Below are 23,950 nucleotides of genomic sequence, written 5' to 3'. Positions count from 1 at the left end.
CAACGGATGGCTGAAACAACAGACATTTATTGTCCCACAGGGCTGGAGGTGAGAGGTCTGGGATCAAGGTGTCACCCGCGTTGGGTTCCTTCCGAGGGTTGAGGGGGAATCTGCTTCACGTCTCTCCTCTAGCTTCTGTTGGTTTGCTGGCAAACTTTGGAATTTGGGGCTTGTAGAAGCATCACTCCAGTCTCTGCTTTCATGGTCACACACCATTCTCCTTGTATTTGTATCTGTGTTCGATATTCCCCTTTTTATCATGACACCAGTCATATTGGGTAAGGGGGCTGTCCTACCCCAAGATGACCTCATCTTAATGGTACCTTCAGTTGCTCTATTTTCATAAGGTCACATTCTGAGGTATGGAGGGGTTAGAACTTCAACATTTGAATTTTGGAGAGATATTATTCGATCCATAACAAATAATATATGCAGAAATACAGACAGAATAATATTGCAAACACCCACTTACTCATGCACCTCTTAGTGAAGTTTCAACATTTTTCCGTATCTGCTTCATATTGCTTTTGTTAGAAAACCAAATGTTATAGATGCAGTTGAAGTCCCTGGGTCCCTCCACAACCCCCTTCCCCTCTCTCTCTTCCTAGGGGTCATCATGGTGAATTTGTATGTATCCTTTCCATGCAAGTTTTTATATTGTTAGCACCAGCAAAAGAACCCATAAGCAATATGTAGCATCGTTTTACATTTTAAGAAACGATTATAAATGATTCCATACTCTATGTGTCCTTCCCTTAGGATTTATCAATGTGAAAACCTATCGCCCTACTTCACTTATTTTAACTACTGTGTAATATTTTATTATATGAACATACAACAATATATTCATCTGTGGTTCTATTAATGGACATTTAGGTTGCCTTCACACACAGTGCTGGAACAGACACCCTTGGACTAGTCCCATCGTGCATACAAACGGGTTTCTGTAGGGTGTAGGCATATCTTTAAGTTTTCTAAATTTTGCCAAATCTGAAATGGCTATCCCAGTTTATTGCTCTATGAGCAGCAGCATAGGCGAGTTAGCTCATGCTTTACCTTTCCACTAGCAGTTGGTCTTTTCAAAGATTAGATTTTTTTTTTTTTTGGCAAGTTTATTATGGTTTTAATTTGGTTTGTACTTCCCTGCTGATTCTGTAGGAGATTGAGCATCTTTTTACATATTTACAGATCATTTAGGTTTTCTCCTCTGTTTATCACTGGTTCATATCTTTTGCTCTTTATACTGTCTAGACACTTATCCTTGTTGGTTATGTGCATTGCGAATATCTTCTTGTAGGCTGTGGCTTGTCCTTTCACTTGGTTTAACGTAATTCTGTTGTTGTTGTTGTTTTAGAGAAATTTTAATTGTAAGGACATCAGATTAATCATCCTTTTATTTTATGGCTTGTGCTTTGTGTAACTTATAAGAAATTCCTCTTTAATCTGAATTACTCTGTCCAACCCTTAAAGACTCCAAAATCCCATCACTTTAGTTGGGAACTAATTTCTTTTCTAAACACCTTCCAGAAAGATATCTGGGCTCCCAGGGCAAGGACTGTCTTATGATTCTCTTACACCCTCTGCCTCTTCCAGTGTCTAAAACTCCTGCTCTTTTCTCAGCTCTCACCTCAAAGTCTTACCTAGTATCTCCCAAAGTGTGTTTTTCAAGATTTAAATCTGCAAAATAGCTCACAATAAAAGGCATCTATGGTCAAGTAGGTTTTTGGGGAAATCTGCACACTATATAATGCATATTGAGCCTGTCAAAGGCTCTGAAAAGTCCTGCAACAGAGAAACTGACCGTAGCCAGCCCAGTGTTTCTCATTTGACTACTGAATCTTCTTTTGGGCAATGCTTATTACCATCTTATAGAACTAATATTTGCTTGAATAAATATTCCTTGGATTGTTGCAAGTCTTTCGTTCATTTTGGGGGTTCCGAAAAAGTTGATTTTGATCATTTTGCCTGTGTCCTTTATGGAGGAGCAGATTTTCAGATTTCCATCATTCTGGAAGATTTTCCCCCTAGAAATAATATTTTAAGATACACTTAGACTAAGGCTGACGTCTCCTTTCCTGTAAAACCATCTATCAACACTGTATTCCTCACTCTTTTCTTCTTCACATCTCTTTGCATGCAGGGTCTCTCTTGAATTGTGTAGAGATTCCACGAAGCTTCCTGGCGTACGACAGTGATTGTGGAAAGGACTATTACAATCACCTTATAACTGTCTGAATGGCTAGAACCAAAAGATAAGAAAGCACAAGTATTGGCAAGCATGTAGAGAAAAAGGAACCCTCATACACTGCTGGTAGGAATGTAAATTGGTGCAGCCACCCTGGGAAACACTCCGTATGGAGTCTCCTCAAAAGTTAAAAACAGAAATATCATACAAATTCAGCAATTCCACTCCTGGGTATTTACCCAGAGAAATGAAAACACTATTTCAAAAAGATATATGCACCCTTATGTTTACTGCAGTATTATTTACAACAACCAAGATATGGAAGCAGCCCCAATGTTTAGTGATAGATAAATGGATAAAGAAGATGTGATACATATACACAATGAAGCATTACTCAGCCATAAAAAAGAATGAGATCTTGCCATTTGTGACAACATGGTAATACCTGGAGGGTATTATGCTAAGTGAAATAAGTCGGACAGAGAAAGACAAATATCCTATGATTTCACTTCTATGTGGAATCTAAAAAGCATAACAAACAAGCAAAAAACAAAACAAAACAACAACCCAACCAGAAAAAGCAGAAACAGATCCATAAATACAGAGAACAAACTCCCAGGAGGGAGTTGGGAGATGGGCAGAATGGGTGAAGGAGAGTGGGGGTATAGGTTTCCACTTAATGGGATGAGTGAGTCACAGGGATGAAAGTTTCAGCACAGGGAATATAGTCGATGGTATCGTAACAATGTTGTATGGTGACTGATGGTAGCTACACTTGGGGTGAGCACAGCATAACGTATAAACTTGTCAAATCTCTGTGTTAGGCGCCCGAGATTAATGTAACATTGAGTGTCACCCATACTTCAAACAGATCTGATAGTTGGAAAGTGGCACAAGAAAAACCCAATAAATAAAGTATAAATCACTTAATGATGGTTAAAAAAAAAAAGGACTCATATATATTTTTCTCTTTTCTGGTTATGTCGTCAAGTTCAACCTCTTTCTCAGAAAACCAGAAGCCAGATCACACACTGATTGTACTTTCCAAGTGTTTGTTAATAAGTGAGTTATTGGACTTCAGGACACATTTTCCTGTAGAAACAACATTGTACCACAGTTTACCAAACTTTAATGTGCATACAAATCACCCGGAGGCGGGGGGGGGGGGTGCTTGTTAAAATGCAGATTGGGGTTCAGTAATTCTGGGGTGGGGCCTGTGCGTCTGCATTTCTAAGCAGAATGCCCGTGCCAGTGGTCTACGTATCACACACTGAGCAGCGGTATTCTACCACTGTCTACCACATGGAATGTTGCTTCTGTGGGAAATGCACTAGGTTCTAATTTGGGGACAATGTGTTCCTGAAATCCTAAATATAGGGATAATGCATGGTGAAAAGGCTCCGGATTTTCATCAGAGCTACAGGTCATCCGAGACAGATTAAGGAAGCTCTTGCGGGCTGCTCTGTGAATCGACAACCAAAAGATCTTTGTGTGCACGGTATGTACTCAGTACTTTTGGAGCTCAGAGTATCCAGCATAGTGGTAGGAGGGGCTGAATGCGGGCTACTTGTTTAATTTCTAGATTGGGATATCTAATGCTGGTTGGCTTAATCCTGTAGTAGTAGGCCCTCCTCTGAGCTTAGAATAAAATCCAAACCCCTTGTTGTGGCCTGCCACACTCTGTACATCTGACCCCTGCCTGTCTCTTTGACTTGATCCTCTACCACAACACCGTCCTTTGCTCATGGCCCTTCATCTACTTGAACTTTCTTTCTGCTTCTCATTATCCTAAACTTGTCACCCTTAAAAAAGTTCACAAGCTTGGGGCGCCTGGGTGGCTCAGTCGTTAAGCGTCTGCCTTCGGCTCAGGTCATGATCCCAGGATCCTGGGATCGAGCCCCGCATCAGGCTCCCTGCTCAGCGGGAAGCCTGCTTCTCCCTCTCCCACTCCGCCTGCTTGTGTTCCCTCTCTCTCTGTCAAATAGATAAAATCTTTAAAAAAAAAAAATGAGAAAAAAGTTCACAAGTTTATTTATTTATTTTCAAGATTTATTTATTTATTTATTTGAGGGAGAGAACGCACATGCAGGGTGAGGGCCAGAGGGAGAGGGAGAAGCAGGCTCCATCCCAGGACCCTGGGATCATGACCTGGGCCGAAGGCAGATGCTTAACCGATTGAGTCGCCCAGGCGCCCCCCCACCGCCCCACATTCACAGGTTATTTGCCCTTGCTGCGTCATTTACCCCAAAAGAGAGTGTTTAGATGTTCCTGCTGCTGGTTCCTGCTTGTCATTCATGTATCTGCTCAGATGTCCTCTCTTCAGGGAAGCATTTCATGACCTATCCTCCACCACTGAGCACCCTCTTTTCTTTTATTCTTAGCATTCGTACTAACTGAACAAACTGTAGGTTTTTATACATGTACTAGAAGCTGTGGGCCCTGTTCAGATCCCCTTGGCCCGCCGGGCTGCCCAATCCCCAGCCGCCGTGCGTTTTCACTGCCAACGGCCCACAGCTGCACATTTCTTCCTAGAATTGCTCTTGGCCAACAGGACTCACCTAGCCTGGGATGCCTAGGAGGCTGGGATGGCCCCCACTGAGCCTGCAAGGCAGCTTACAACCAATGGCTGACTCCTTACTGAGTCTAAAAGCCGCGCCTTGGGGTGGGTGAGCTCCTGGGTCATTCACACTTCAGAGCTCCCCTGGGATCAGGCTGAGGCTAGACTCGGCTTTGCCCTCTTCTGCCACGTGAGCCTTGCTTATTGAGTCTTTGATACCTCAGAACGATCGTCATCTCAGACCCTGTTTCTAGAGAACTCTACTTAGCCAATGTGTTTCTTAACCTGTTTGCCATCTGTCTCCCCCACTGGAGTCTGAGCTCTACTCATGCTCTCTTCATGGGAACAGAGACGACGTTTTATTCACTACTGATTTCACAGCACAATGCTTGTTACCTAGTAGATGCTCAATAAAGATGTGTTGAATAAATGGGTTTGTATAATCAGCTTCAGAGTAATGGCAGTTCAGCATTAACATTAGAGTTATAACCCACCCATCTACCCGAGCCCCCAAACACACAGGCTGGCTTGCATTATAAACAAGTGTATACCCCTTTATGCGAAGTGCACTGCAAGTTTGCTTTTCTTATTTTTATCCTTATGAAATGCAAAACCATAAAAAGCTGGGGGTGGGGGTGGGGATGTCAAATTCACCCCACAATACACCTCCTTCAAGTATCTGATTACACAAAGTCCTCAAAGAATATGATTAATGTAACTAAGCCATATTCACACTCTGACATTCTTCCCAGCCAAACACATATTTTAGCCTCACCCAGTCCCTTTCAACAAATAAGCTGTTTTGAAAATGATTTCCAGGGCGATGTCTGTTGCCATAGGAATGACATTAAATGAAAAGGACAGAAAATATAGAGGGTGATAAACTGCATGCTTGGATGACACACTTGACTTGGAAGCCTGTGTTCAAATGAGGCATACATGCCAAGATTTTTATGAAAGACAAAATTAAAATGTATCGCTATCAAGCTGTAACTGACAAGGTATTGTGTGGTGGGCTGTTAACATACTGCTCCATATATTTATTGTTTGTCATTTTACTGGCCCTGACAAAGGTCTCTCAGTGCTGTAAATCACACCATTAAATCTGCCACGAGCAACAGAGGCTGCTGGAAAGAAGAGAAAGAAAGCGTGGTGTTGAATCTCAGTTTCTGATACATGCTGGGTGAGCTAGCGTATCCTCCAAGGAGACTTCCCCTTTGGGCTGACACTTTCATAAAAAGTGTCAGATTGTTGGCTTTTGACCCCTCAGAAAGAGAAAAAAAAAAAAAAAACCCAAACCAACAAAAGCATGGACGCTTCCCCCACCCGGGTTCCGATTGCTCCTAATGTTGCTATTCAGAAAGATGCCTAGAAATTGCATCCCACTTCGGCCCCATTTTATGCTCCTTTTTCGGGTGCAGGACCCCAGAGGCTCTGGGGTGCCCTGCCTGAGCTGACTTTTATTGTTTCCTTGGAGGTGTGCTTGGGTTACCATGAGACTTTCCCCTACACCAGTCAAGGCTTGTCTGTTCTTGAACCAATGAAGTGGAAATGGGTACCACTGGTGTCCATGTGCATGCTGCAGCATCAAGCAGCCATACTACCTCTTGGTCTAGCTAGATCTCAGCAGGCTTGACCTCTCGACCTCCCCCATCCCTTCTTTCCGGACGTTGGTGTCATGGAGACAGTGCCAAGAAGCTGGGTGGTCACTGTGCTATGGAGACTGGGGAGAAGAATATGGAAAGACAAATTCAGATCTGAGTTGGAACCATGGCTTCTCTGCAATGAGATGTGTGATTCTGGCAAGCTTTTAAACCTCCACTGACCATAGTTTCCTCATCTGTTTAGAAAAAAGAAGTGTTGTTGGGTTTCAATTACTTCTAGGTCGCCTTCCAGCCCCTATTTTATTTTATTATTTTATTTTATTTTTGAAGATTTATTTATTTGAGAGAAAGAGCACGCGTGCACATGAGGAGATGGGGAGGGGCAGAGGGAGAGGGAGGGATAATCTCAAGCAGACTCCGAGCTAAGTGCAGAGTCCGTCTCGGGGCTTGATCTTACGACCCTGAGACCACGACCTGAGCTGCAATCAACAGTGTGACACTTAAGAGACTGCACCTTACCCAGGTGCCCACCAGCTCCAATTTTAAACAAAATTAGGGGACTAGGGGAGGCTGGCTGGGGCATTTTACCACCCCTGCAAAGGATTCCCCTATTATCCAGAGTACATCTCCATCAGAGAAGAGTTTACACGAAGAATCAGGGAGTGTGCTGTTCTCCTAGTAGGAAAGAAGAAAAAAGAAAAGAAAAAACCCTACCACTTTCAGTGTCTAAACTTGGGAGTGGGGAGACAAGAATCCAATCACTGGTTTGGAGTGGGGACAGTGTTTTCAAGATTCATTAAATGTGGGAGAGTTCCCTGCCAACGTTTCTCTGTAATGTCTGCATTTATTTTTATAACACAAATGGGTGTTTTAGGCAACAGAGTTTAGAAGATCAGACAGCTTTTATCTCCGCATTTATGTTCAGAGTCTCTTTTTCCCAAAACCTTCTATGCTAAGAACCACCTCTATAATATTTGAAGATCTCCTTGTACAAACATTAAGAAGTGGGTTCTTGAACACTTTGAAGGCATACAGTGGTTGTTTGGGTCAGATATTGCCAGAATTCTGTACATGCATGCTTCAAAATCAGCAATTTACAGGTTGAGTTTGCAATAATCCTATAATCACAGATTTGAGGGAAAGTTAACACTTGCCTAGGACTGGGAAAAGTCTGACCAGCGAGCCACGCCCTTCTTTCATTGATTGGCTGTTGTAATCCAGCCCCACCCTCCCCTTGGAACTGGAGAAGCTCTTTCAAGATGCTCTTGTGAGAAGACTGGCAAAGAGCAAAATTCCAAGTTTCTGTTTGGAGTTGAGCCCTAGGCTTTGTTTCTGGTTCTGCAGCTACTGATGTGGGAAACAAAGGCAAGAGGAAATGCAGATAAAATTAAATGATGTCCTTGTAATCTGCAGTACTTGAGGCAGGCAGAGTATAACATTCCTCCAGGATCCTGAGACTTCTTTAGCATATGGAAGTCCTTTTGGAACTTCCCTTAGCTTTACTTCCCCCAACCCCAAGGTGTGTAATCAGTTGCGCCTCACAAGGCAGGCAGCAGCGTGCAGTCTGCCCACCGGTCCTGTCCTTTCATAAAATCACCTTTTCTGCCGCGAAGACGTCTCAAGAATTCTTTCTTGGCCGTCGGCTCCGGACCCCACCAACACACCAACGTTCAGCTACTATTGACTTGCCACTTTCCCAATGGAGTTAATCAGTGCTGCCTAAGAAACCAGGTTCTAGAGTCTGCCCGGGTCGAAGTCACAGCCCCACCATCTACATGCTGTGTGACTTTGGGCTTTATTTTTCTCTCTCAGCTTTATTTTTCCTCATCTGTAGGATGTGGTTGCTATGATTCAATGAGATTAAGCATGCTAAAGCTGATTTATTGCCTCATAGGGACCTAATGAATCTTAAATATCATTAATTCTATTATTCACTGTGATTCTCGAGAAGCCAAGCAATATCTCAAAACTTTGATCTGTCCCACCTATGAAAACAAAGTAATGCTCCATAAGGCTGTCCTTATCACAAGACTGGCATTAAATCAAATGTGATAATAGCTCTCAAAGCAATCTGAGCCTTATAAAGTATAGGTACAAATAAAGAAGTGATTGTTATTTTGAGTTTTATCCTGTCTTGTCTTCCAGACCAGAAAATCTTCAAGTAAGACACAATTTTTTTGACTATCATTTAAGAGTATTAAGAATAAAAAATAAACTGCATCAGATAGCCACAGTGTTGGTCAATTAACAAAAACTTAAACCTGTGGTCCTTTTCCTCGCCAATTGTGAGCAATTTTATGTCAACAGTTACATGCGATCCTGTATGTTCAGAGTTGAAAGTGGTGTCTGAGCCTAGGTCCCTGCAGTGGGAGGCCACCCAGCTGCATGACATTTCCAATCCTTAGGCAAATTACACTATCGGTATCTTCCAAGGCTCAAGGAAATCCCATCAAAGATAATCTAAATCTAGGGGCGCCTGGGTGGCTCAGTTGTTAAGTGTCTGCCTTCGGCTCAGGTCATGATCCTGGAATCCCGGGATCGAGTCCCACATCAGGCTCCCTGCTCGGCAGGGAGTCTGCTTCTCCCTCTGACCCTCTTCCCTCTCGTGCTCTCTATCTCTCATTCTCTCTCTCTCTCAAATAAATAAATAAAAAAAATCTTTAAAAAAAGATAATCTAAATCTATTTCAAAATGTTGAACTATTTAAATGCATTTAGAATATATATATATATGTATATACATATAGAGAGAGAATATTCAAATTTATTTTCTGTTTAGAAAATTCACATTCATATTTTATGTAGAACTTTTAAAAACCTATAGGAGATGGACGTTTCAAAAGAAAAAAAGTGTGCAAAAGAAATATATACAGTAAGCCACAGGAAATACACATAACCTATACCCACAGGTAATCAAAGAAATAAAAATTAACACAAGGATGTGATACTTTTCCCTTACCACTTTGGCAGAATATAGAGATGAGGTGATCCAGGGTCAGTGAGGGTTGATGGGAATAAGTCTCCGATGGTCTTTACCGGTAGACTCGCCTCTGAGTGGTGAAATTATAGATAATCTGGACTCTTTCTTGTTTTTACAGCTTTCTGTTTTTGCTGAATATTTTTAAGGGCTGGATTCCTTTCATGATGAGAAAAAATTATAAAATGATTTTCAATGTCTGAAAGCACTCTAAAAAGGCATTTGATAGTATTGTATAAATTGAACACTGATTTACAATTTTGTTAGGCTTTTTTTTGCTTTTGTGTGTGTGTGTTTTTTTTTTCCTACCCCTTGTGTTGAGTTTTTAGTTGGGATAGAGATGTTTGGATGAACATAGATTAGTCATATTGTCCCATTTCTCAGTGAGGGTGGTCCTTTAACGTCCTAAATATTTGTGTCCCCATACAGCTGCTTTGATGTTAATTTACTTAGAATTTCCTTGAAGCTGAAATTACCTCCATAGACAGAATTAATTAAATGCAAAGGACAAATGGCCTTGTTTACATTTTAAGAAAAAAAATAGAATCAAAATTTTAAATATTCTTATGGGATAAAGGTTTGATCACATACTGAATTTCAGGAGGGATAGAAATGGCTAGAGAAAAAGCTTGGACACACCTTAGAGGCCTATCCGATTATTATTATCTCTCCATCTCAGCGGCTTAATATTTATAATTCACGTTTACTTTTCACTCACATCAAGTCCAGTTGATGGGTTCTATGCCCAGTGTGGAGCCCAATGCAGGGCTTGAACTCATGACCCCGAGATCAAGACAAGAGCTGAGAACAAGAGTCGTACGCTTAACTGACTGAGCCACCCAGGTGTCCCAGTGAATAACTTTTTTCGTTTTGTTTTGCTTTGATTTATTTATTTTATTTTAAAAGATGTATTTATTTTGAGAGAGAGAAAGAGGAGGGGAGGGGCCGAGGGAAAGGGAGAGAGAGAGAATCTCCAGTAGACTCCCCCACTGAGCACAGAGCCTCACTGGGGCTGAATCTCACCACCCTGAGACCATGACCTCAGCGGAAATCAAGAGTTGGACGCTTAACCGACTGGGCCACCCAGGCACCCCTAGAATGACTTTGAATAACACTTCTATGAATAAGGAATTAGGCACAGAGGTGACCCACCAAATGAGAGGCCATACAATCAATAATGGGTAGAATGGTAAATGAGCCTCAGACTTTCTAGTTGCAAAGAATTTCTACTCCGCTGCTACCACTCAGCCTCCTCTCTCATTTCTATGTTCTGCAAATGACTTCCTCTGCGACAGTCCCCCCCGTCACTACTGTTCTTCTCACTTTCCCCCTCCTGGAGTGAAATACCTCCTCTCACTTTTCAGTTGAAAAAAAATCTCCAAAGGTAAAATATCCTGGGGCCTCACCGGATGTAGTGTAGGTCAATTTTGCTAACGCTGGCCGTGCCCCGCTCAGCCTACCGTGGGATCCAATCACACCAACACGTGTAGTGTTCCTGCTGTAATAGTTAATACTGTTTATTGAGTTCATCCGGTGTGCCAGGCCCTCTGCTAAATATTTTTTGTGAATTACCTGAATCGATCCTTAAAACCAGTCCGCGGGACAAGGGGTGGGTGGGTGTCCACTGTTATCACTTGAGTTTTGCAAGTGCAAACACTGAAGCTTAGCAAAATAGCCTGCCCCAAGGAGACTCAGCTTGGCTAATTTTAGAATCCAGGCTTTCCATCTTCAAAGATGCTGCCTCTCATGGTTTTGACAGTCCCCGGAGGGGAGGTGGGGCCTGGTGTGTGTGCAGGGTGGTTCATGTCAGGGTGGAAGAATTATCCAGGGTGAGTGAGATGTGCCCACTGGTGCTAGCGATTCTAAACCCAGTGTGGTTTCTGTCTCTTGTTTTCCCCCTGAAAATGCTTCAAATAATCCTGATTAGGAGGGATTCAGCTCTAGCACCAAATACTCTCTTGTTTTCATAAGCAATTGAACGCTCAAATGTGTTCAAAATTCTTTTTATGGAAAACTTTTCTGTATAGTATAATTTTCGATAGTTCTCAACGGAGTGGTGAAACTGGATCAGCACATCACCTGTGTTCATTTTCTTTTCCCAGGCAATTTTGAAAAGGGTGTAAAAGATCTTTTTTTTTTTTTTAATGTTAATCTTCGAAATTCTTCTGGGGCATATAATCCTGAAGTCAGCTTAACTGCAACCAATACTGAGTTTTCATTTTTTCCGCAAGCAAACAAGAACAATCAGCAAAAAGATAATTTACCGGTATAAACCCCCCTCGGCTGATCTCTTTTATATGTAAACATATTTTTGGATGTTTTGCTTTGAGCCATATGAAGTTTTGAGGGCCAAATTTTGAAGCGATCTAGGTTTTCTATTCAACGGAAGAAGATCGTGTAGAATGGGGTTTGGATGTATCCTTCCATTTTTACTAATCTGTAATGTCATTTTAAGTTTGTTGCATTTTTAGAGTAAGTGCTTAAAGATGCACCCCCACGGGGCCACACTAGAGAATACATCTAAACATAAGAGCAAGACTAATTACTTCATTTCTTTAAAATAAAAGGAAACTGAAGCTGTCAAATGAGCACATTAATAATCCAAACTCCAATTTATCACATCTTAAAGGTGTCTTGAAAGCTTGAGTCACTTCTGGCATAAATATTACATAGATAGTTCTCATTAATTTAAGCCAACCAATTGATATGAGGCAAAATTTCATGAGCTTTAATTTTTGTCTTCCTAGTGACTGGAAAAGCAAAAATCTAATTAGGAGTCTGTTACCTGTGTTCTTTACAGGGTTTGATTTAAAAGCAAATAAAAGCCTTGAACAGATCTATTTCAAAATCATCAACGGCTTTTTGGGTTCAAGATTTAACTGGAATCTTGACCAAAATGTCAAGGTTCTTATTCCTTTTTTTTTTTAATTTTTTTAAAAATTCCTATTTTTTTAGTGTCTTCATTTAAGCGAAATCAGTGAAAAGTGGACCGTGGTTATGAAATTAGCCCAAAGGAAATGAATGCTGGGCCGGCATATTTGCCAGAAAAATGGCTCTTATGAGAAAAGTAGGTCATGCCAGTTTCAGCACACATGAAACTCTTCCCTTCACCCACTGATCTAAGGCCAGATGCTCTCCTGTCCACAGAGAACTCCCCTCCTGGCTCCACATGAGATGGCTGTCTGTGTAGGCCAAGGGCATTCCCTGCCAGCAGGGAACTTTAGCGTCCAGCTCCGCAAGAAAATTAGAGGCTCTTGAGTGAATGATCGAAGAATTCATGTCTCTTATGTGCTTGGATTTCTTTGGGACTTAGTCATTCCTAGGTAAGTAAGGTTTTAATAAATGGACCACAATATGGCAGCAGAGCAAGAAAACCAGGAGGATCAAGATGTTCAAGAGATCTAATCCCTATTGTATGGTTATTAACTCCACGTGCATTGGTGAGAAAGTCACCCTGAGTCCCATGTTTCTTTCAAGTTCTAGAGCTCTAGAGCCAGAGCCAGGGGTCTGTGTTGATCGTGGCCAGCGTGAATCGTGACGGGGTGATGCTTGCTCTGGAGAAGTAACCACATCAAAACAAGAATGGGAGGACAGAAGGGTGAGATTGCCCGATGGTCTGGTGACACGTTTCTTGGTGATGATGTATCTAGTAATTTCAGAAGGTGGGAGGGATTCCACGGAGCTCCAACCTGGAAGAGAGCCGCGAATGTTCTCAGCGAGAAGCTCAGCAGGCTGGATGTAGCTCCTCGGGTCGTGGGCCCGGAGTGGCTGATCCCACCGAAAGGGTTTCTGAAATCTCAACCCCTTTGTTGTCTAATTGGCTATATCAGTAACTTGCTGGTGGTGAGCTTTAAAGGTTACGGAGCAGGAATAGGTTGTGGCTTTACGGGGAGGCAGGTGTGAGGCCATTAAAATTTCACTGTATCCTAGTGCTTTTAATCTCGCTGACCAATTACTTGGAATTTAACTTGGAGCAAGTAACAGAAAATGCGGTTCCTACTGCGTCCTGGGCATGTTTTAAATACATATGCGTAACATATACTATAATTGATCATGAAGAATAGCTCATTTCTTCTCTTTCTCTCTCTCTTTTGGGCTGGTTTAAATTTTGGGGGTGATTATACTTAACATATTGAAAAATGCTTCTTTCAATAACTTCCTGGGAGAGGTTAGTAAGAATTCAAGATTGGTTGGGGGGATTCACATACGATGAGGCACTTTCGATCCTCATGATTCCACGAGTCTTTAAATCAAAGATCTCGTGTGATCATTTCACTTGAATTAACTGCTGTAAAAATATCTGGTTTCCCTTTCTACCTCTCTTTATCTCTGACGCTTACTTGAAAATATGTAAAATGTATGAAAACATTCACGAAAGAAATCCAGTTGAACAAGTATTCACTGGGTATCTGCAGAACAGAGGAGTTTAAGACTTAGTTCCTCAGGCCACCGTGCACTCACATGAGAGACTCACTTGGGAAATAAATTAGAAATAAGTATAAAACAGTATGTTATCAGTTACCAGGATGAATACAATGGCCGTTCAGTGCTCTGAGAAGTCAGAGAGATGGGCAGGCTAGAGGATTCTGGCAAGCGTTTTACGGGAGGAGGGCTTGGAAGCCTGGAAGGATGGGTTTGAGATAGAATATGTTAGATGAACAGCAACAAGACTTCCTGCAAGAGTAAATAACTTGTGAAACCCCCTTGAAATTCCCTTTTTGTCAGCAGAGGGAACAGGTTTCTTTTCAAAGCCAAGCTTGAGAACAAGGCAGGCACTGTGGACTTTTCATCATGGAAAGAAAGAAAGAAATGTAGTTGGTTTATTTCTCTCACCAGCAGGGCTGTCTTGGGTTGTGAATCTTGGTTAAAATTTTAGGGTAGGGAAATGTACGATTTGGAGACCCATGAGTCTGCTGTAAAATAAGTCTTGAAAGAACAGAAACAAGAAGCCCATAAAAACCGGGAGTTGGATGGGATTCCCAAGAGGATATCTTGTTTGTTCGTCGTGCCCAAACTGGAGTCCAAACGACGAGTGGATAGTGTGCTCAGCAGAAATGAATGGGACCTAGCTAAACTCATACTAGGGGGTAAATACGTGACTCCGGCAAAAAGGACTGGGTCTCTGTAACTAATGCACCTTTTCTCCTCCACTGAAAGGTCAACCAGAGAGAAAAGACAAGTAGAATATTGTGATTCTTCCTGGCTTTGAAAAGCAGACCACAGAGCTTTGCTGGATTGCAGGAGCAAGCCTGGAAATTGTGGTAAAGGGCACAACAAATTTTATGGGGGGGCCTTTCCTCTGAAAAATAAATACCTATCTACAAATACTGGGCTTGGGAATGGGAGTTTCTGGCTCTGCCATGGAGTTGTATCCAAGGTTTGGGCTTCCTTGTAGCCCCCTCCTTCTAGAATTCCTGTTTGGCTTGCTCAATAAGGGGTAGCCATGGGAGTGGATCATCAATCATTGGGTCAGAAGGCACAGATTTTGGATTTTTAAAACATGGCTCTGAACTGAAGGGATTTATTGGAATTTTTTGGTTTTGCTTGTTTGCTCGGTGTGTTTACTGAATCTGGTATCAAAAGGACATGGGTGGAAGAGATCAAATATTTCTGAAGAAAATGACAAACGGGAATTGGAGTTACCTAGTCAGTGCTCCCTAAACTTTGGATCAAAATAACCCACAGCAAATTCAATTAAGATTTGAAATTTCCTACCCAGGAGAGGAAGAAAGCTCGGTTGTCAAACAATCGTGTAATAACTCCAACAAATTAGTCACAAATAAAGATCGCCGTTTACACATCAGTTAGCTACCTTCATATATTCTACAAAATCTCATTGAGTCATAGATAATAAATACCCCAGACATGCTCTAGGATTTGAGATGAGATTAGAGGCTAACATTTTAGCCAGAGCTTTGGAGCCTGGATTTTATTTTTAACTCAAATAAAGCTCCAAAGTTAAAAAAAAAAAAAAAATACTATCCCCATACAACTTTGAAAGATGTATTTTGTCCTTAATTCACTAATTATCGTTTCCATTTTTTGAGTGCTCACTCCATGCAAGGTGCCACTGGAAGGACTGGATTCCAGTATCAAATCATTTCCCGCTGCCCCTGACGATGATGTTGGCTGAACTGGAGGGCATTCTGCTAAGTGAAATGAGCCAGGCAGAGCAAGACAAACACTGCATGGTGTCACTCATATGCGGAATCTAAAGAAAAAAAGTAAAAATCATAGGAAGAGTAGAAAAGTGGTTGCCAGGGGTTGGGAAGGTGGGGGAAATAGGGAGAGGTCAGTAAAAGGGTGCACACTTTCAGCTCTAAGACGAATAGATCTGAAGACCTAATGTGTAACAGGATGACTATAGTTGGTAACACTAAAAAAATGTTCTGCAATTACAAAAAAAATCCCCAAAAAACATGTATTGAGAGCCTCCCATGGGCCAGCAACAAGATAGGCAGTGGCAATGTAACTGTGAACGAGATGCAGCCCCTGGTCTTTGAGGGGCTCGCAGTCTTAAGCTTTCAGTTGTCTTCCTGTTCCCTGTGAATCTGTAGGGTTAGCACCCTTCACGTTCTGATTGACCATGTGAACCATGCTCCATATCATTCTTTTTTTTTTTTAAAGATCTATTTATTCATTTTAGAAAGAGAGGGAGAGAAGGAGGGGGACAGAGAGAGGGAGAGAGAGCCCTAAGCAGGCTCCACGCTCAGCTTGATCCCACAACCCTGAAAACACGATCTGAGCCGAAACCAAGAGTCAGATGCTTAACCGACTGAGCCACCCAGACCCCCCTGTGCTCCATCTAATACTAAATAAAATAAAAATAAAGTAGCCTCTATGTGAAAGCTGGAGAGACCTATGGATCTATGAATTTTATAAGATTTTATGGGAATCAGTGATTCAAGGTGACTTGTAGCATCTGTCACAATTTAATACTAAAACCAGCAAATGTAGAAGTTTACCCGGCCATTCATGGGCTGCATGACCTTGACCAAGTCATTTCCAATTTCCAGGCTCTGATTTTATCATCTGCAAACTAGGAACGTGGAGAGTATTCAGTGACAAACATCAATTCCTTAATCTAATGCCTGGCAATGTAAGTATTAACCATTTCTACTATTTGAGAGGGGGAAGGACTTTTTCTGACTTTTTTTAGTAAAGTGAAATTTTAAAAAGTTCCTTGTTGTTGGTTTTTCTTTTTTGACAACATAAGCAAGACATGGCTCATTGTGGAAAATGTGAAAAGCACAGACGGGTAAAAAGAAAAATACGGTGAAATATTTTCTTTTCGACACTTTTCTATACACATATATATCTTTTGCATTAATGAACTATATTACCTATTTGATTTTATTTCCTAGATTTTTCATAAACAAATTTTAAAACATATGTGTAGTCAAGTATATAAATCTTTCACATTGTCAACGATATGCTGGGAAACCAGCTCCCTCAAAAAAAAAAAAGTCCTCTTTGCAACATTTGTGAAAATCAGTATGAACATAATACATTGACTGTGAGTTACTCTATTTCCTATTCAGAATGATGTGAGGTCTTAACTTCAGTTTTTTTTTTTTCCTAGTAGTTAACTTATTATTCTAGCACCATGCATGGAAAAATCCTTTTTAAATTTTTTTATATGCCTTTGATATGGGTTGCTGCTTTGGGGGTTATATTGCATGCTTATATTTATTAGGAGCTCTTTATAGACTTTCTATTCTATTTTTTTCCCATATCTCCACCTGTTCCTCTGCCAGTCCCAGACTGTCTAAATTATTTTGGCCTTAGGATCTACCAAGTTCTTTGAGGATAGTGACTATGTGTTTCTATCAGTGCATCTCCTGGCCTAGGAGAGGTTACATGCAGTAGGTTCTCCAAAATATGTGTCCTTCTTGATGTATTTTACTTCCTGGCAAGGTAAGTCCTTCAGGGAAGTCCTGGGGTTCTCAGGCACCTGCCAAGTGCTTATTGGACCCACATATTTCGTAACAATTCTCTAGAATTTTGTCCTTAAAAGAGGTCTTTGGCTATCTGTATCAGTTACCTGTTGCTGTGTAACAAGCCACTCTAAGATGTAGAGGCTTGAGAGGAAGGTTTATTAATTCCCGTGGTTCTGGGGGTTGCTTGGATGGCTCCTTTGCCTGTTTGCCTGGGCTCACTCGTGAAGCTTGATGCAGCTGGAGGATCATGGTGGGGCTGGGCTCCAACAGGAAAGCTATGATGGTTGGCCTCTCGATCTCCATGTAGTCTATTATCTCCAACGAGGCCGGACCTGGCTGTCGCCCATGGTGACCGCAACATTTCAAGGGGGCAAGCCCTGATATCTATACCCTACTATCAGGCTTCTCCTTGCCGCCTGTTTGCTGATGTCTCATTGGACAGAGCAAGTCACATGACTAAGTTCCATGTTCACGGGAGAGGAGGCTACAGAAGGATGTGGGTCCTTGGAGATGTGATTCAACGATACATTCATCCAGGGGGAACATTAACATATCAATGCATAACAATGTTGAAATGTTTCTTTCTCCTTTTCTGATCCAATCTGGCCACATGATTGGCCTCCATGTAAATGGACTTAAGCATCCAAATGAGCTGATATAAATTTTTTAGGTCAATCATACTTACTATATTCTTGGCATGCATGATTTTACATACATATGTTACTTATACACCATTTCCAAAAGGACTAGAGGCTGCTTGCAATGAAAAGCAGATATACAATTAAGCATTAGAAATACTCAAAAGCCTTGAAGGCTGACTTTGTTGTTTTAATTGAATATTAAATTTAACATCGAGCTTCCTAGGAATCAAGGCAAAAAGGGAGAAACATGATAGGTCACGTGCTCTTCATTCCTTGCTAAGAGGGAGCACACTATTTTTAGGAGTGATCATCTTTCTCTTGTCTGTAAATTCGTGGAGTGTTATAGAGACTGTATAGTGCACAGTGCATGACTGAGAGCAGAGACGCGTTCTCCATATGTCCTGTGACAAAAACCAAAGGCATGGCATGATTGTAGGCATACTGAGGCAGTACAGGTATGGGACTTTGAAGACCTCCCGTGATCACTGCCACTTTGGACCACAGGGACACCATGAGAGATAACCAGGGCCACCTGCTGTTCATCAGACCCACCACAGAGCTCTGCTCCTTCCTGTCCCCTCACTCTAGATCACTCCCACACACATTTGCACAGCTTCCCACTCTCTGACTCCTTTCAGGTCCCTATATTTGAGCCCCCTCATTAGAACCCTTCCGTTCCCAGTCATCAAAGTCGGTCTCTCTGCTAATGTCACTCTCTAGGCAGCCCCCCCTGCTTTATTTTCCCTCGTGGCTCCTGTCACCACCCAGCAATGACACATGCAGCTGTGTACTGCACTGTTGAAGACAGTGCGAACACGTTGCCCCCGTTGATTTTTCTCTGGATGGAGACTTAGTATCCATTTTGGTGGAGTCCCGGCTGATGGCTTTTATGAAGGCACTAGATGCGCCAAACTTAAAATAAGGTGAAAGTGTGTCCACATCTCCTTCACCTGTGCTGACCGGGTTTGCTTCAAGCACAGGTGCAAGTAGTGAAGTAGGTAAGGTAGAAGCTGGGTTTCAACAGGACACGGATCCAGTCCCAGCTCTGCCACCCACTAGCCATGTGACTTTAGGTTACTGCGGACCTCCGTTCTCTCAGAGGTGACATGGGGACAGTGATGGTGCCCACTGGCCATGTGGTTTCGAAGAGTCATTGACAATCACATAAAAAACGCTCAACCCAAGGACTGGCACACATTGTGAATTTGATCTTTTTGGCCACATATATATGAAAGAGGCAGGAGTTGACAAAAGAGAGATCTAGCTCTTTTTTTTTTTTTTTTTTCCCTGAAGGCAATTTGTTGGACTACTGCAGGGATGTTTATTTTCTTAACTAGAGGTCACGAGACATGAAGACCACTAATGAATGAGATTGGTGGCTTGGGGGAGCTGAGGGGTTTCCCCGCTTCTTCCAGGTCTCTTCTCAGACTGAAAAAAAATGGTCCCCTGTAAATTTTATGACTGCAGTGTCAAAAGTCTTCTATCCAAATTGCAGTAAATATTCTAATGAAGTCTGGAAAGAAAGCCATTTGTAATGGCTCGGGGCAGAGTATTAAGATAGCCTGTTTCTAGTTAGTCAGTCATTAGAGAGATCTAACATGCATGGGGAATGATTTCCTGTTCTAAGTGCTTTAAAACCAAGTTTTAGGAAACCCCGTTTCCTGCCGGCTCATTTGGAGACAACAATGTGCCAACTGGTCAGACTTTTCAGATGGCCAAATGGTTGCCTCCTCGGCTGCAATTTTGTTCAGCGGCACCGGGGTCTACCAGGGAGCGTGGGCTTCGCATCTCAGGAGTCCTGGCGAGGAGTTGAAGGTCCACAGTGCAAGGACATCTGGACCAGGGCATCGCTGGGGGCTGTCCTTGGCCTCTGTTTTAAGAGCTTCGGAATTGAGTGATTCACAGTATGAATCAAAAACAGGAGGAGAATCTCCCAGCCTGGAGCCTGGATGTAACAGTCTAGGATCAGATAGATGGGGCTAAGGGGACAGTGGTGGATAAACTCCCTAGTTTGGGAGGGACAGGGCAGGAGGGACAGGGAGAGGGGATTCTTTGGGCTACCTGATGTGTTGTGCATTAAAATGGGTTTTTCCAAAACAAGGAAGTCCCAGAGACTTCAATTAGGATGTAGATGAAAGTATTCGCTAATCAAATCCATTTGCTTCTTTTCCGTGTGAGATGAGGGTCAATACTGTATGGAGAAGCAGGAAATTGATGGATCCAGGAAGACCACGTGTTTCCTCACTTCCAGGAGACACCTTCTTTAACAACTGCCCACATCAAAGAGGGAAATCCTTAGTCCCTAATCCATCATTGCTGCTTCACCCAGGAGAGGACCAAAAGCATACTCACCTCTGTGTCCCCTGCCGTTCTCTGAGAGGGCACCGCCAGACCGAAGCATTGTACACACACTTTCTTAGCCAATTACCAGAACAATGCAGTGAGAAAGTACTTTCATTAGCCCCTATGGTAGATTGTATTTTGGGGACCAATTCTTTATCCCTCGCTTCTTCCACGCTCTGACCATAGCCTCATTCTGGGCAGAATTTATCCCTTGACTTTGGACTTGGCCGTGTCCTTGCTTGGGCCACTGATACACAGTTGGAAGCATCAGTGCCAGTTCTGAGTCCAGGTCTTTAGAGGCCACGTGTGTTTCCTCCTGCCCTCTGGCATTTCTGCCATCACTGTAGGAAGACCCAGTGAACCTGCTGGTCCCAGAAAGATGATGGCAGACACATACATGGCGCAGAGACACCCCTATGAACCCACTGAGTGCAGTGAGAGGCAAAGCCTCCAGAAGCAACCCTCAGACACATCAGAATAAATCACTGCTGTTTTAAGCCCCTGAGTTTTGGGGCAGTTTATTATAGCACAGTAGCCAACTGATACATCTCCATTTTACAAATAAAGAAAATACAACTCAGAGATCTTGGTAGTGATTTTTCCAAAGCAGAGAACTTATAACTGGTTCAGTGAAGATTTCAACCCAGAGACATTTAACTCTTCTTTTTTTCCTTTTTTTTTTTTTTAAGATTTATTTATTTGAGGGGGTGGTGGGAGAGGCAGAGGGAGAGAATCTCATGCAGACTCCCTGCTGAGTGTGGACCCATGAGATCATGACCTGAGCTGAAATCACAAGTCGGTTGCTCAGCTGACTGAGCCACCAAGGAGCCCCTAGAGACATTTAGTTCTTAACCATCATGCTGAGCTGCCTTTCCCAGGGACCATCTTATTGATGGGCGAGCAATTTCTAGGAAGTTTCTCAGGGTTTGATTTTTCTTTGCTTTTAAGGCAAACTTCATTGTCATCTTTTTGGTTGGAACAACGGAAAGGTAGAGTTGATTTGTCAGCCAGGCTCTTCAGCTCATAGATGGGAGTAGGCCAGCAGCGAGGAGACACATCAAGTAGCCATCTCTCTGCTGTCTTTAGACTTAATGGAAGAATTTGTCTCCGCTCCCCTTATCATCCCATTTCTACCCAGTTTTGGCCTGGATCACTCCTTTCCACCTAAGTTGATACCTAGTGATGAATATTTTCATTTCAACAAGGGAAACATGATTTAAAAAAAAATCTTAATAATCCAAAGTAAATGGTAGAATTTGAGATATGCTGCTGGGACGAAAGGTTTGGTCTGCCTAGGACACCTTAAACCAAAATCTATAGGTAGCGACTTGTGAGGCAGGTCCTGGTGGGAAGGTAGCTTGAAGACAGCGTTGCAGATTGGGAGAGTTTTGGCCAAGGGTCAGGAGACCTACACTCGAGGTCCATTGTGCAGGTAACTCACTGCATGAACTTGAAAGGTTCACTCTCTCTTTCTGAGCTTTAATTTCCCCAAATGTCAGAGGAGAGGTTGTCAGGAGGCGCAATGCTTTTGGCCCTGTTCAGCTTTCTTGTGGGGTGATTCTCTGTCACTAACCGTAAAGCCCCAGAAGATCCAGGCAGTGCCATAAACACTGAGCTCGAGTCAAGTTTCCCCGTCTCAGAACATCAGATCTGAACCTGTTATTTTCCTGATGTGCTCTGAACAACCCAAGATTTCATCTCACTGGGCAGAGCATAGATATAATTTGGAAGAGAGGAGGTTTATAAGAAGTATAATAACAGTCCCCATTATTTATTTTTTTAAATCTTATTTAAATAAAGATTGTGCATTTAAAGTTGCATTTGATTGAAACAACTGTCCTTTTTTTAATTTTCCCTGACAAAAGCTATGAATTATTAATTTCTGTCATTGTATTCACTGAACAAATGTAATTGCAAGTAAATGTCTGAAGGTAATGAAAAAATTAAGAAAAAAAGATTTCTCTATAAGAATTAATGAAACATTTCCACAAACCTCTTTGAAACCGTGATTATGAAGCCTTGCCACATTTCTTTGGAGTTGCATATCCAGAGCAAAGGGGTTTGAGCTCTACTCTTTCTTTGGCATGAAGGATTGTACCAGCTGTGGAAATTAACACACACAAGGATTCTAACCTTAACCCTCTTGAATATTTCAGTTCCATTTAAACTGTTTTTTTTCATTCATTCTGAGCCACTGATGGGAGGTCATAGCCTGTTTTCCTCACGTTGCCATTCTGGCTGTCATACCGTTACAATTTTTGTATTAACATAAAGCCATGAAAAGTTGTGCTTTAATTTCTTCAACAACAACAACAACAACAACAACAACAATAATAATAAGTCAAAGGCACAAAAGGATTGGATCTCTGGATTGGGCTGGTGTTTAGGCTCAAAATAGGAAAGTGAAATAATTTTATGTCCCATCCCTCAAATATCCTGTGAGTAAGTCTTTACCAACACTTAGATGGAACCAGAACTAGTCTTCTGCTTCTATCTAGCCCCCAGCTCTCTGAGGACCCCACCCTGACCCCACCTCCCAAGTACCATTAACACTTACAATTTCTGTACAGTAGTAAAATCTGCCCAATTTAACACTGGAATACCTGGGTTCTGATTCAAGTACTGTCACTCAGTTTTATGACTTGGGGCACAGACAAGTCCCTGTCTCACTCAGAGCCCCATTTAAAAGTAGGGATAACAACATTTGCCCTGCCTCCCTCATAGGACTAGTGTGAGGGCTGAGTGAAATTTAGTCCCTCATCAACCGTGAAATATAAATGGAAGAAAATGAGTTTTGTTGTTGCTATTTATTTCAAGTCTTTTGGTCTCTGAGAAAATCCCACCAGTCATGCCACAGTACAGTGCTGTGGCTTCTGCATCAAAATAGAGGTTGGAAATCAGTTGTCTACTTTTCCCAGCATCCTTTGCAGCTAAGTGGAGCTATGTGACCGAATCTGCCTCAGGCTCCATTAAACCTCTCATGTAGTTCTCCTGACTCTCTCTCTCCATCTTTCCCATTTCCCAGGTGAATGCTAAGTATCCAGTGGAGTTCTCCAAGTTTCTCAGATGGGAAAGTCACAAGATGGAAGAATATGGAGCATCTGAGTCACCATGAAGAAGGCCACTCTCTGACCACTCAATAGGACTACAATATAACCAACAAATAAACCTTTACCATGTTAAGCCACTGACATTTGGGCCTATTTGCTGTATCAGCTAGCACGACTTACTCTTACTCACCCACCCGGCTGAGTAGACCCTATGGGGAGGCTTGAATGTCAATCTACAGACAACGCATGTTAACACTGAGTCATTTTTGCTGGGACTGATTCAAAATCATTTTTTTTCTTGGTTAATTGGCTACCAACTTGTATGATACGAAGAGCGGTTTATGTTTGGAAAGCTCAGTCCCTGTGGGGTAACTGCTGGAATGGAGTAGAGCCAACAGAAATTTCTTGATAGGGAATCACCAGGGCTCCACATCCTCGCTTACCCCTTGAAGCCAACACAACCATTCTGCCACCACGAGAAGCATGAGAGTGGGGAGGGCCTGTGTGTGGTTTATGATTCTGAGGTTTGCAATGCAGGATCTTTTCTCTTCTCTCTAGTATTGCCAGAGCAGCATCAATACCAAATAGGGACAAAAGAGAACCATATTTTGAGCTCTCACTCTCTCTCTCTCTCCTTCCTGCTTCTCATGTACT

General features: G+C 42.2%; 1 long non-coding RNA gene across 1 annotated transcript; it reads left to right on the top strand.

The window, feature by feature from the left end:
- Positions 1-3,479: 3,479 nt before the first annotated feature.
- On the top strand, positions 3,480-23,425 carry LOC113936663. The gene is made up of 6 exons (XR_003524331.1): positions 3,480-3,683; positions 12,800-12,920; positions 14,480-14,583; positions 15,370-15,546; positions 16,339-16,421; positions 23,272-23,425. It is a non-coding gene; the product is annotated as an uncharacterized LOC113936663 (long non-coding RNA).
- The last annotated feature ends 525 nt before the right edge of the window (positions 23,426-23,950 follow it).

Source organism: Zalophus californianus, chromosome 17 (assembly GCF_009762305.2).
Source record: "Zalophus californianus isolate mZalCal1 chromosome 17, mZalCal1.pri.v2, whole genome shotgun sequence".
Classification (NCBI taxonomy): domain Eukaryota; kingdom Metazoa; phylum Chordata; class Mammalia; order Carnivora; family Otariidae; genus Zalophus; species Zalophus californianus.
The sequence above is the reverse complement of the archived record's forward strand: the minus strand, read 5'-3'. Positions and strand labels throughout refer to the sequence as shown.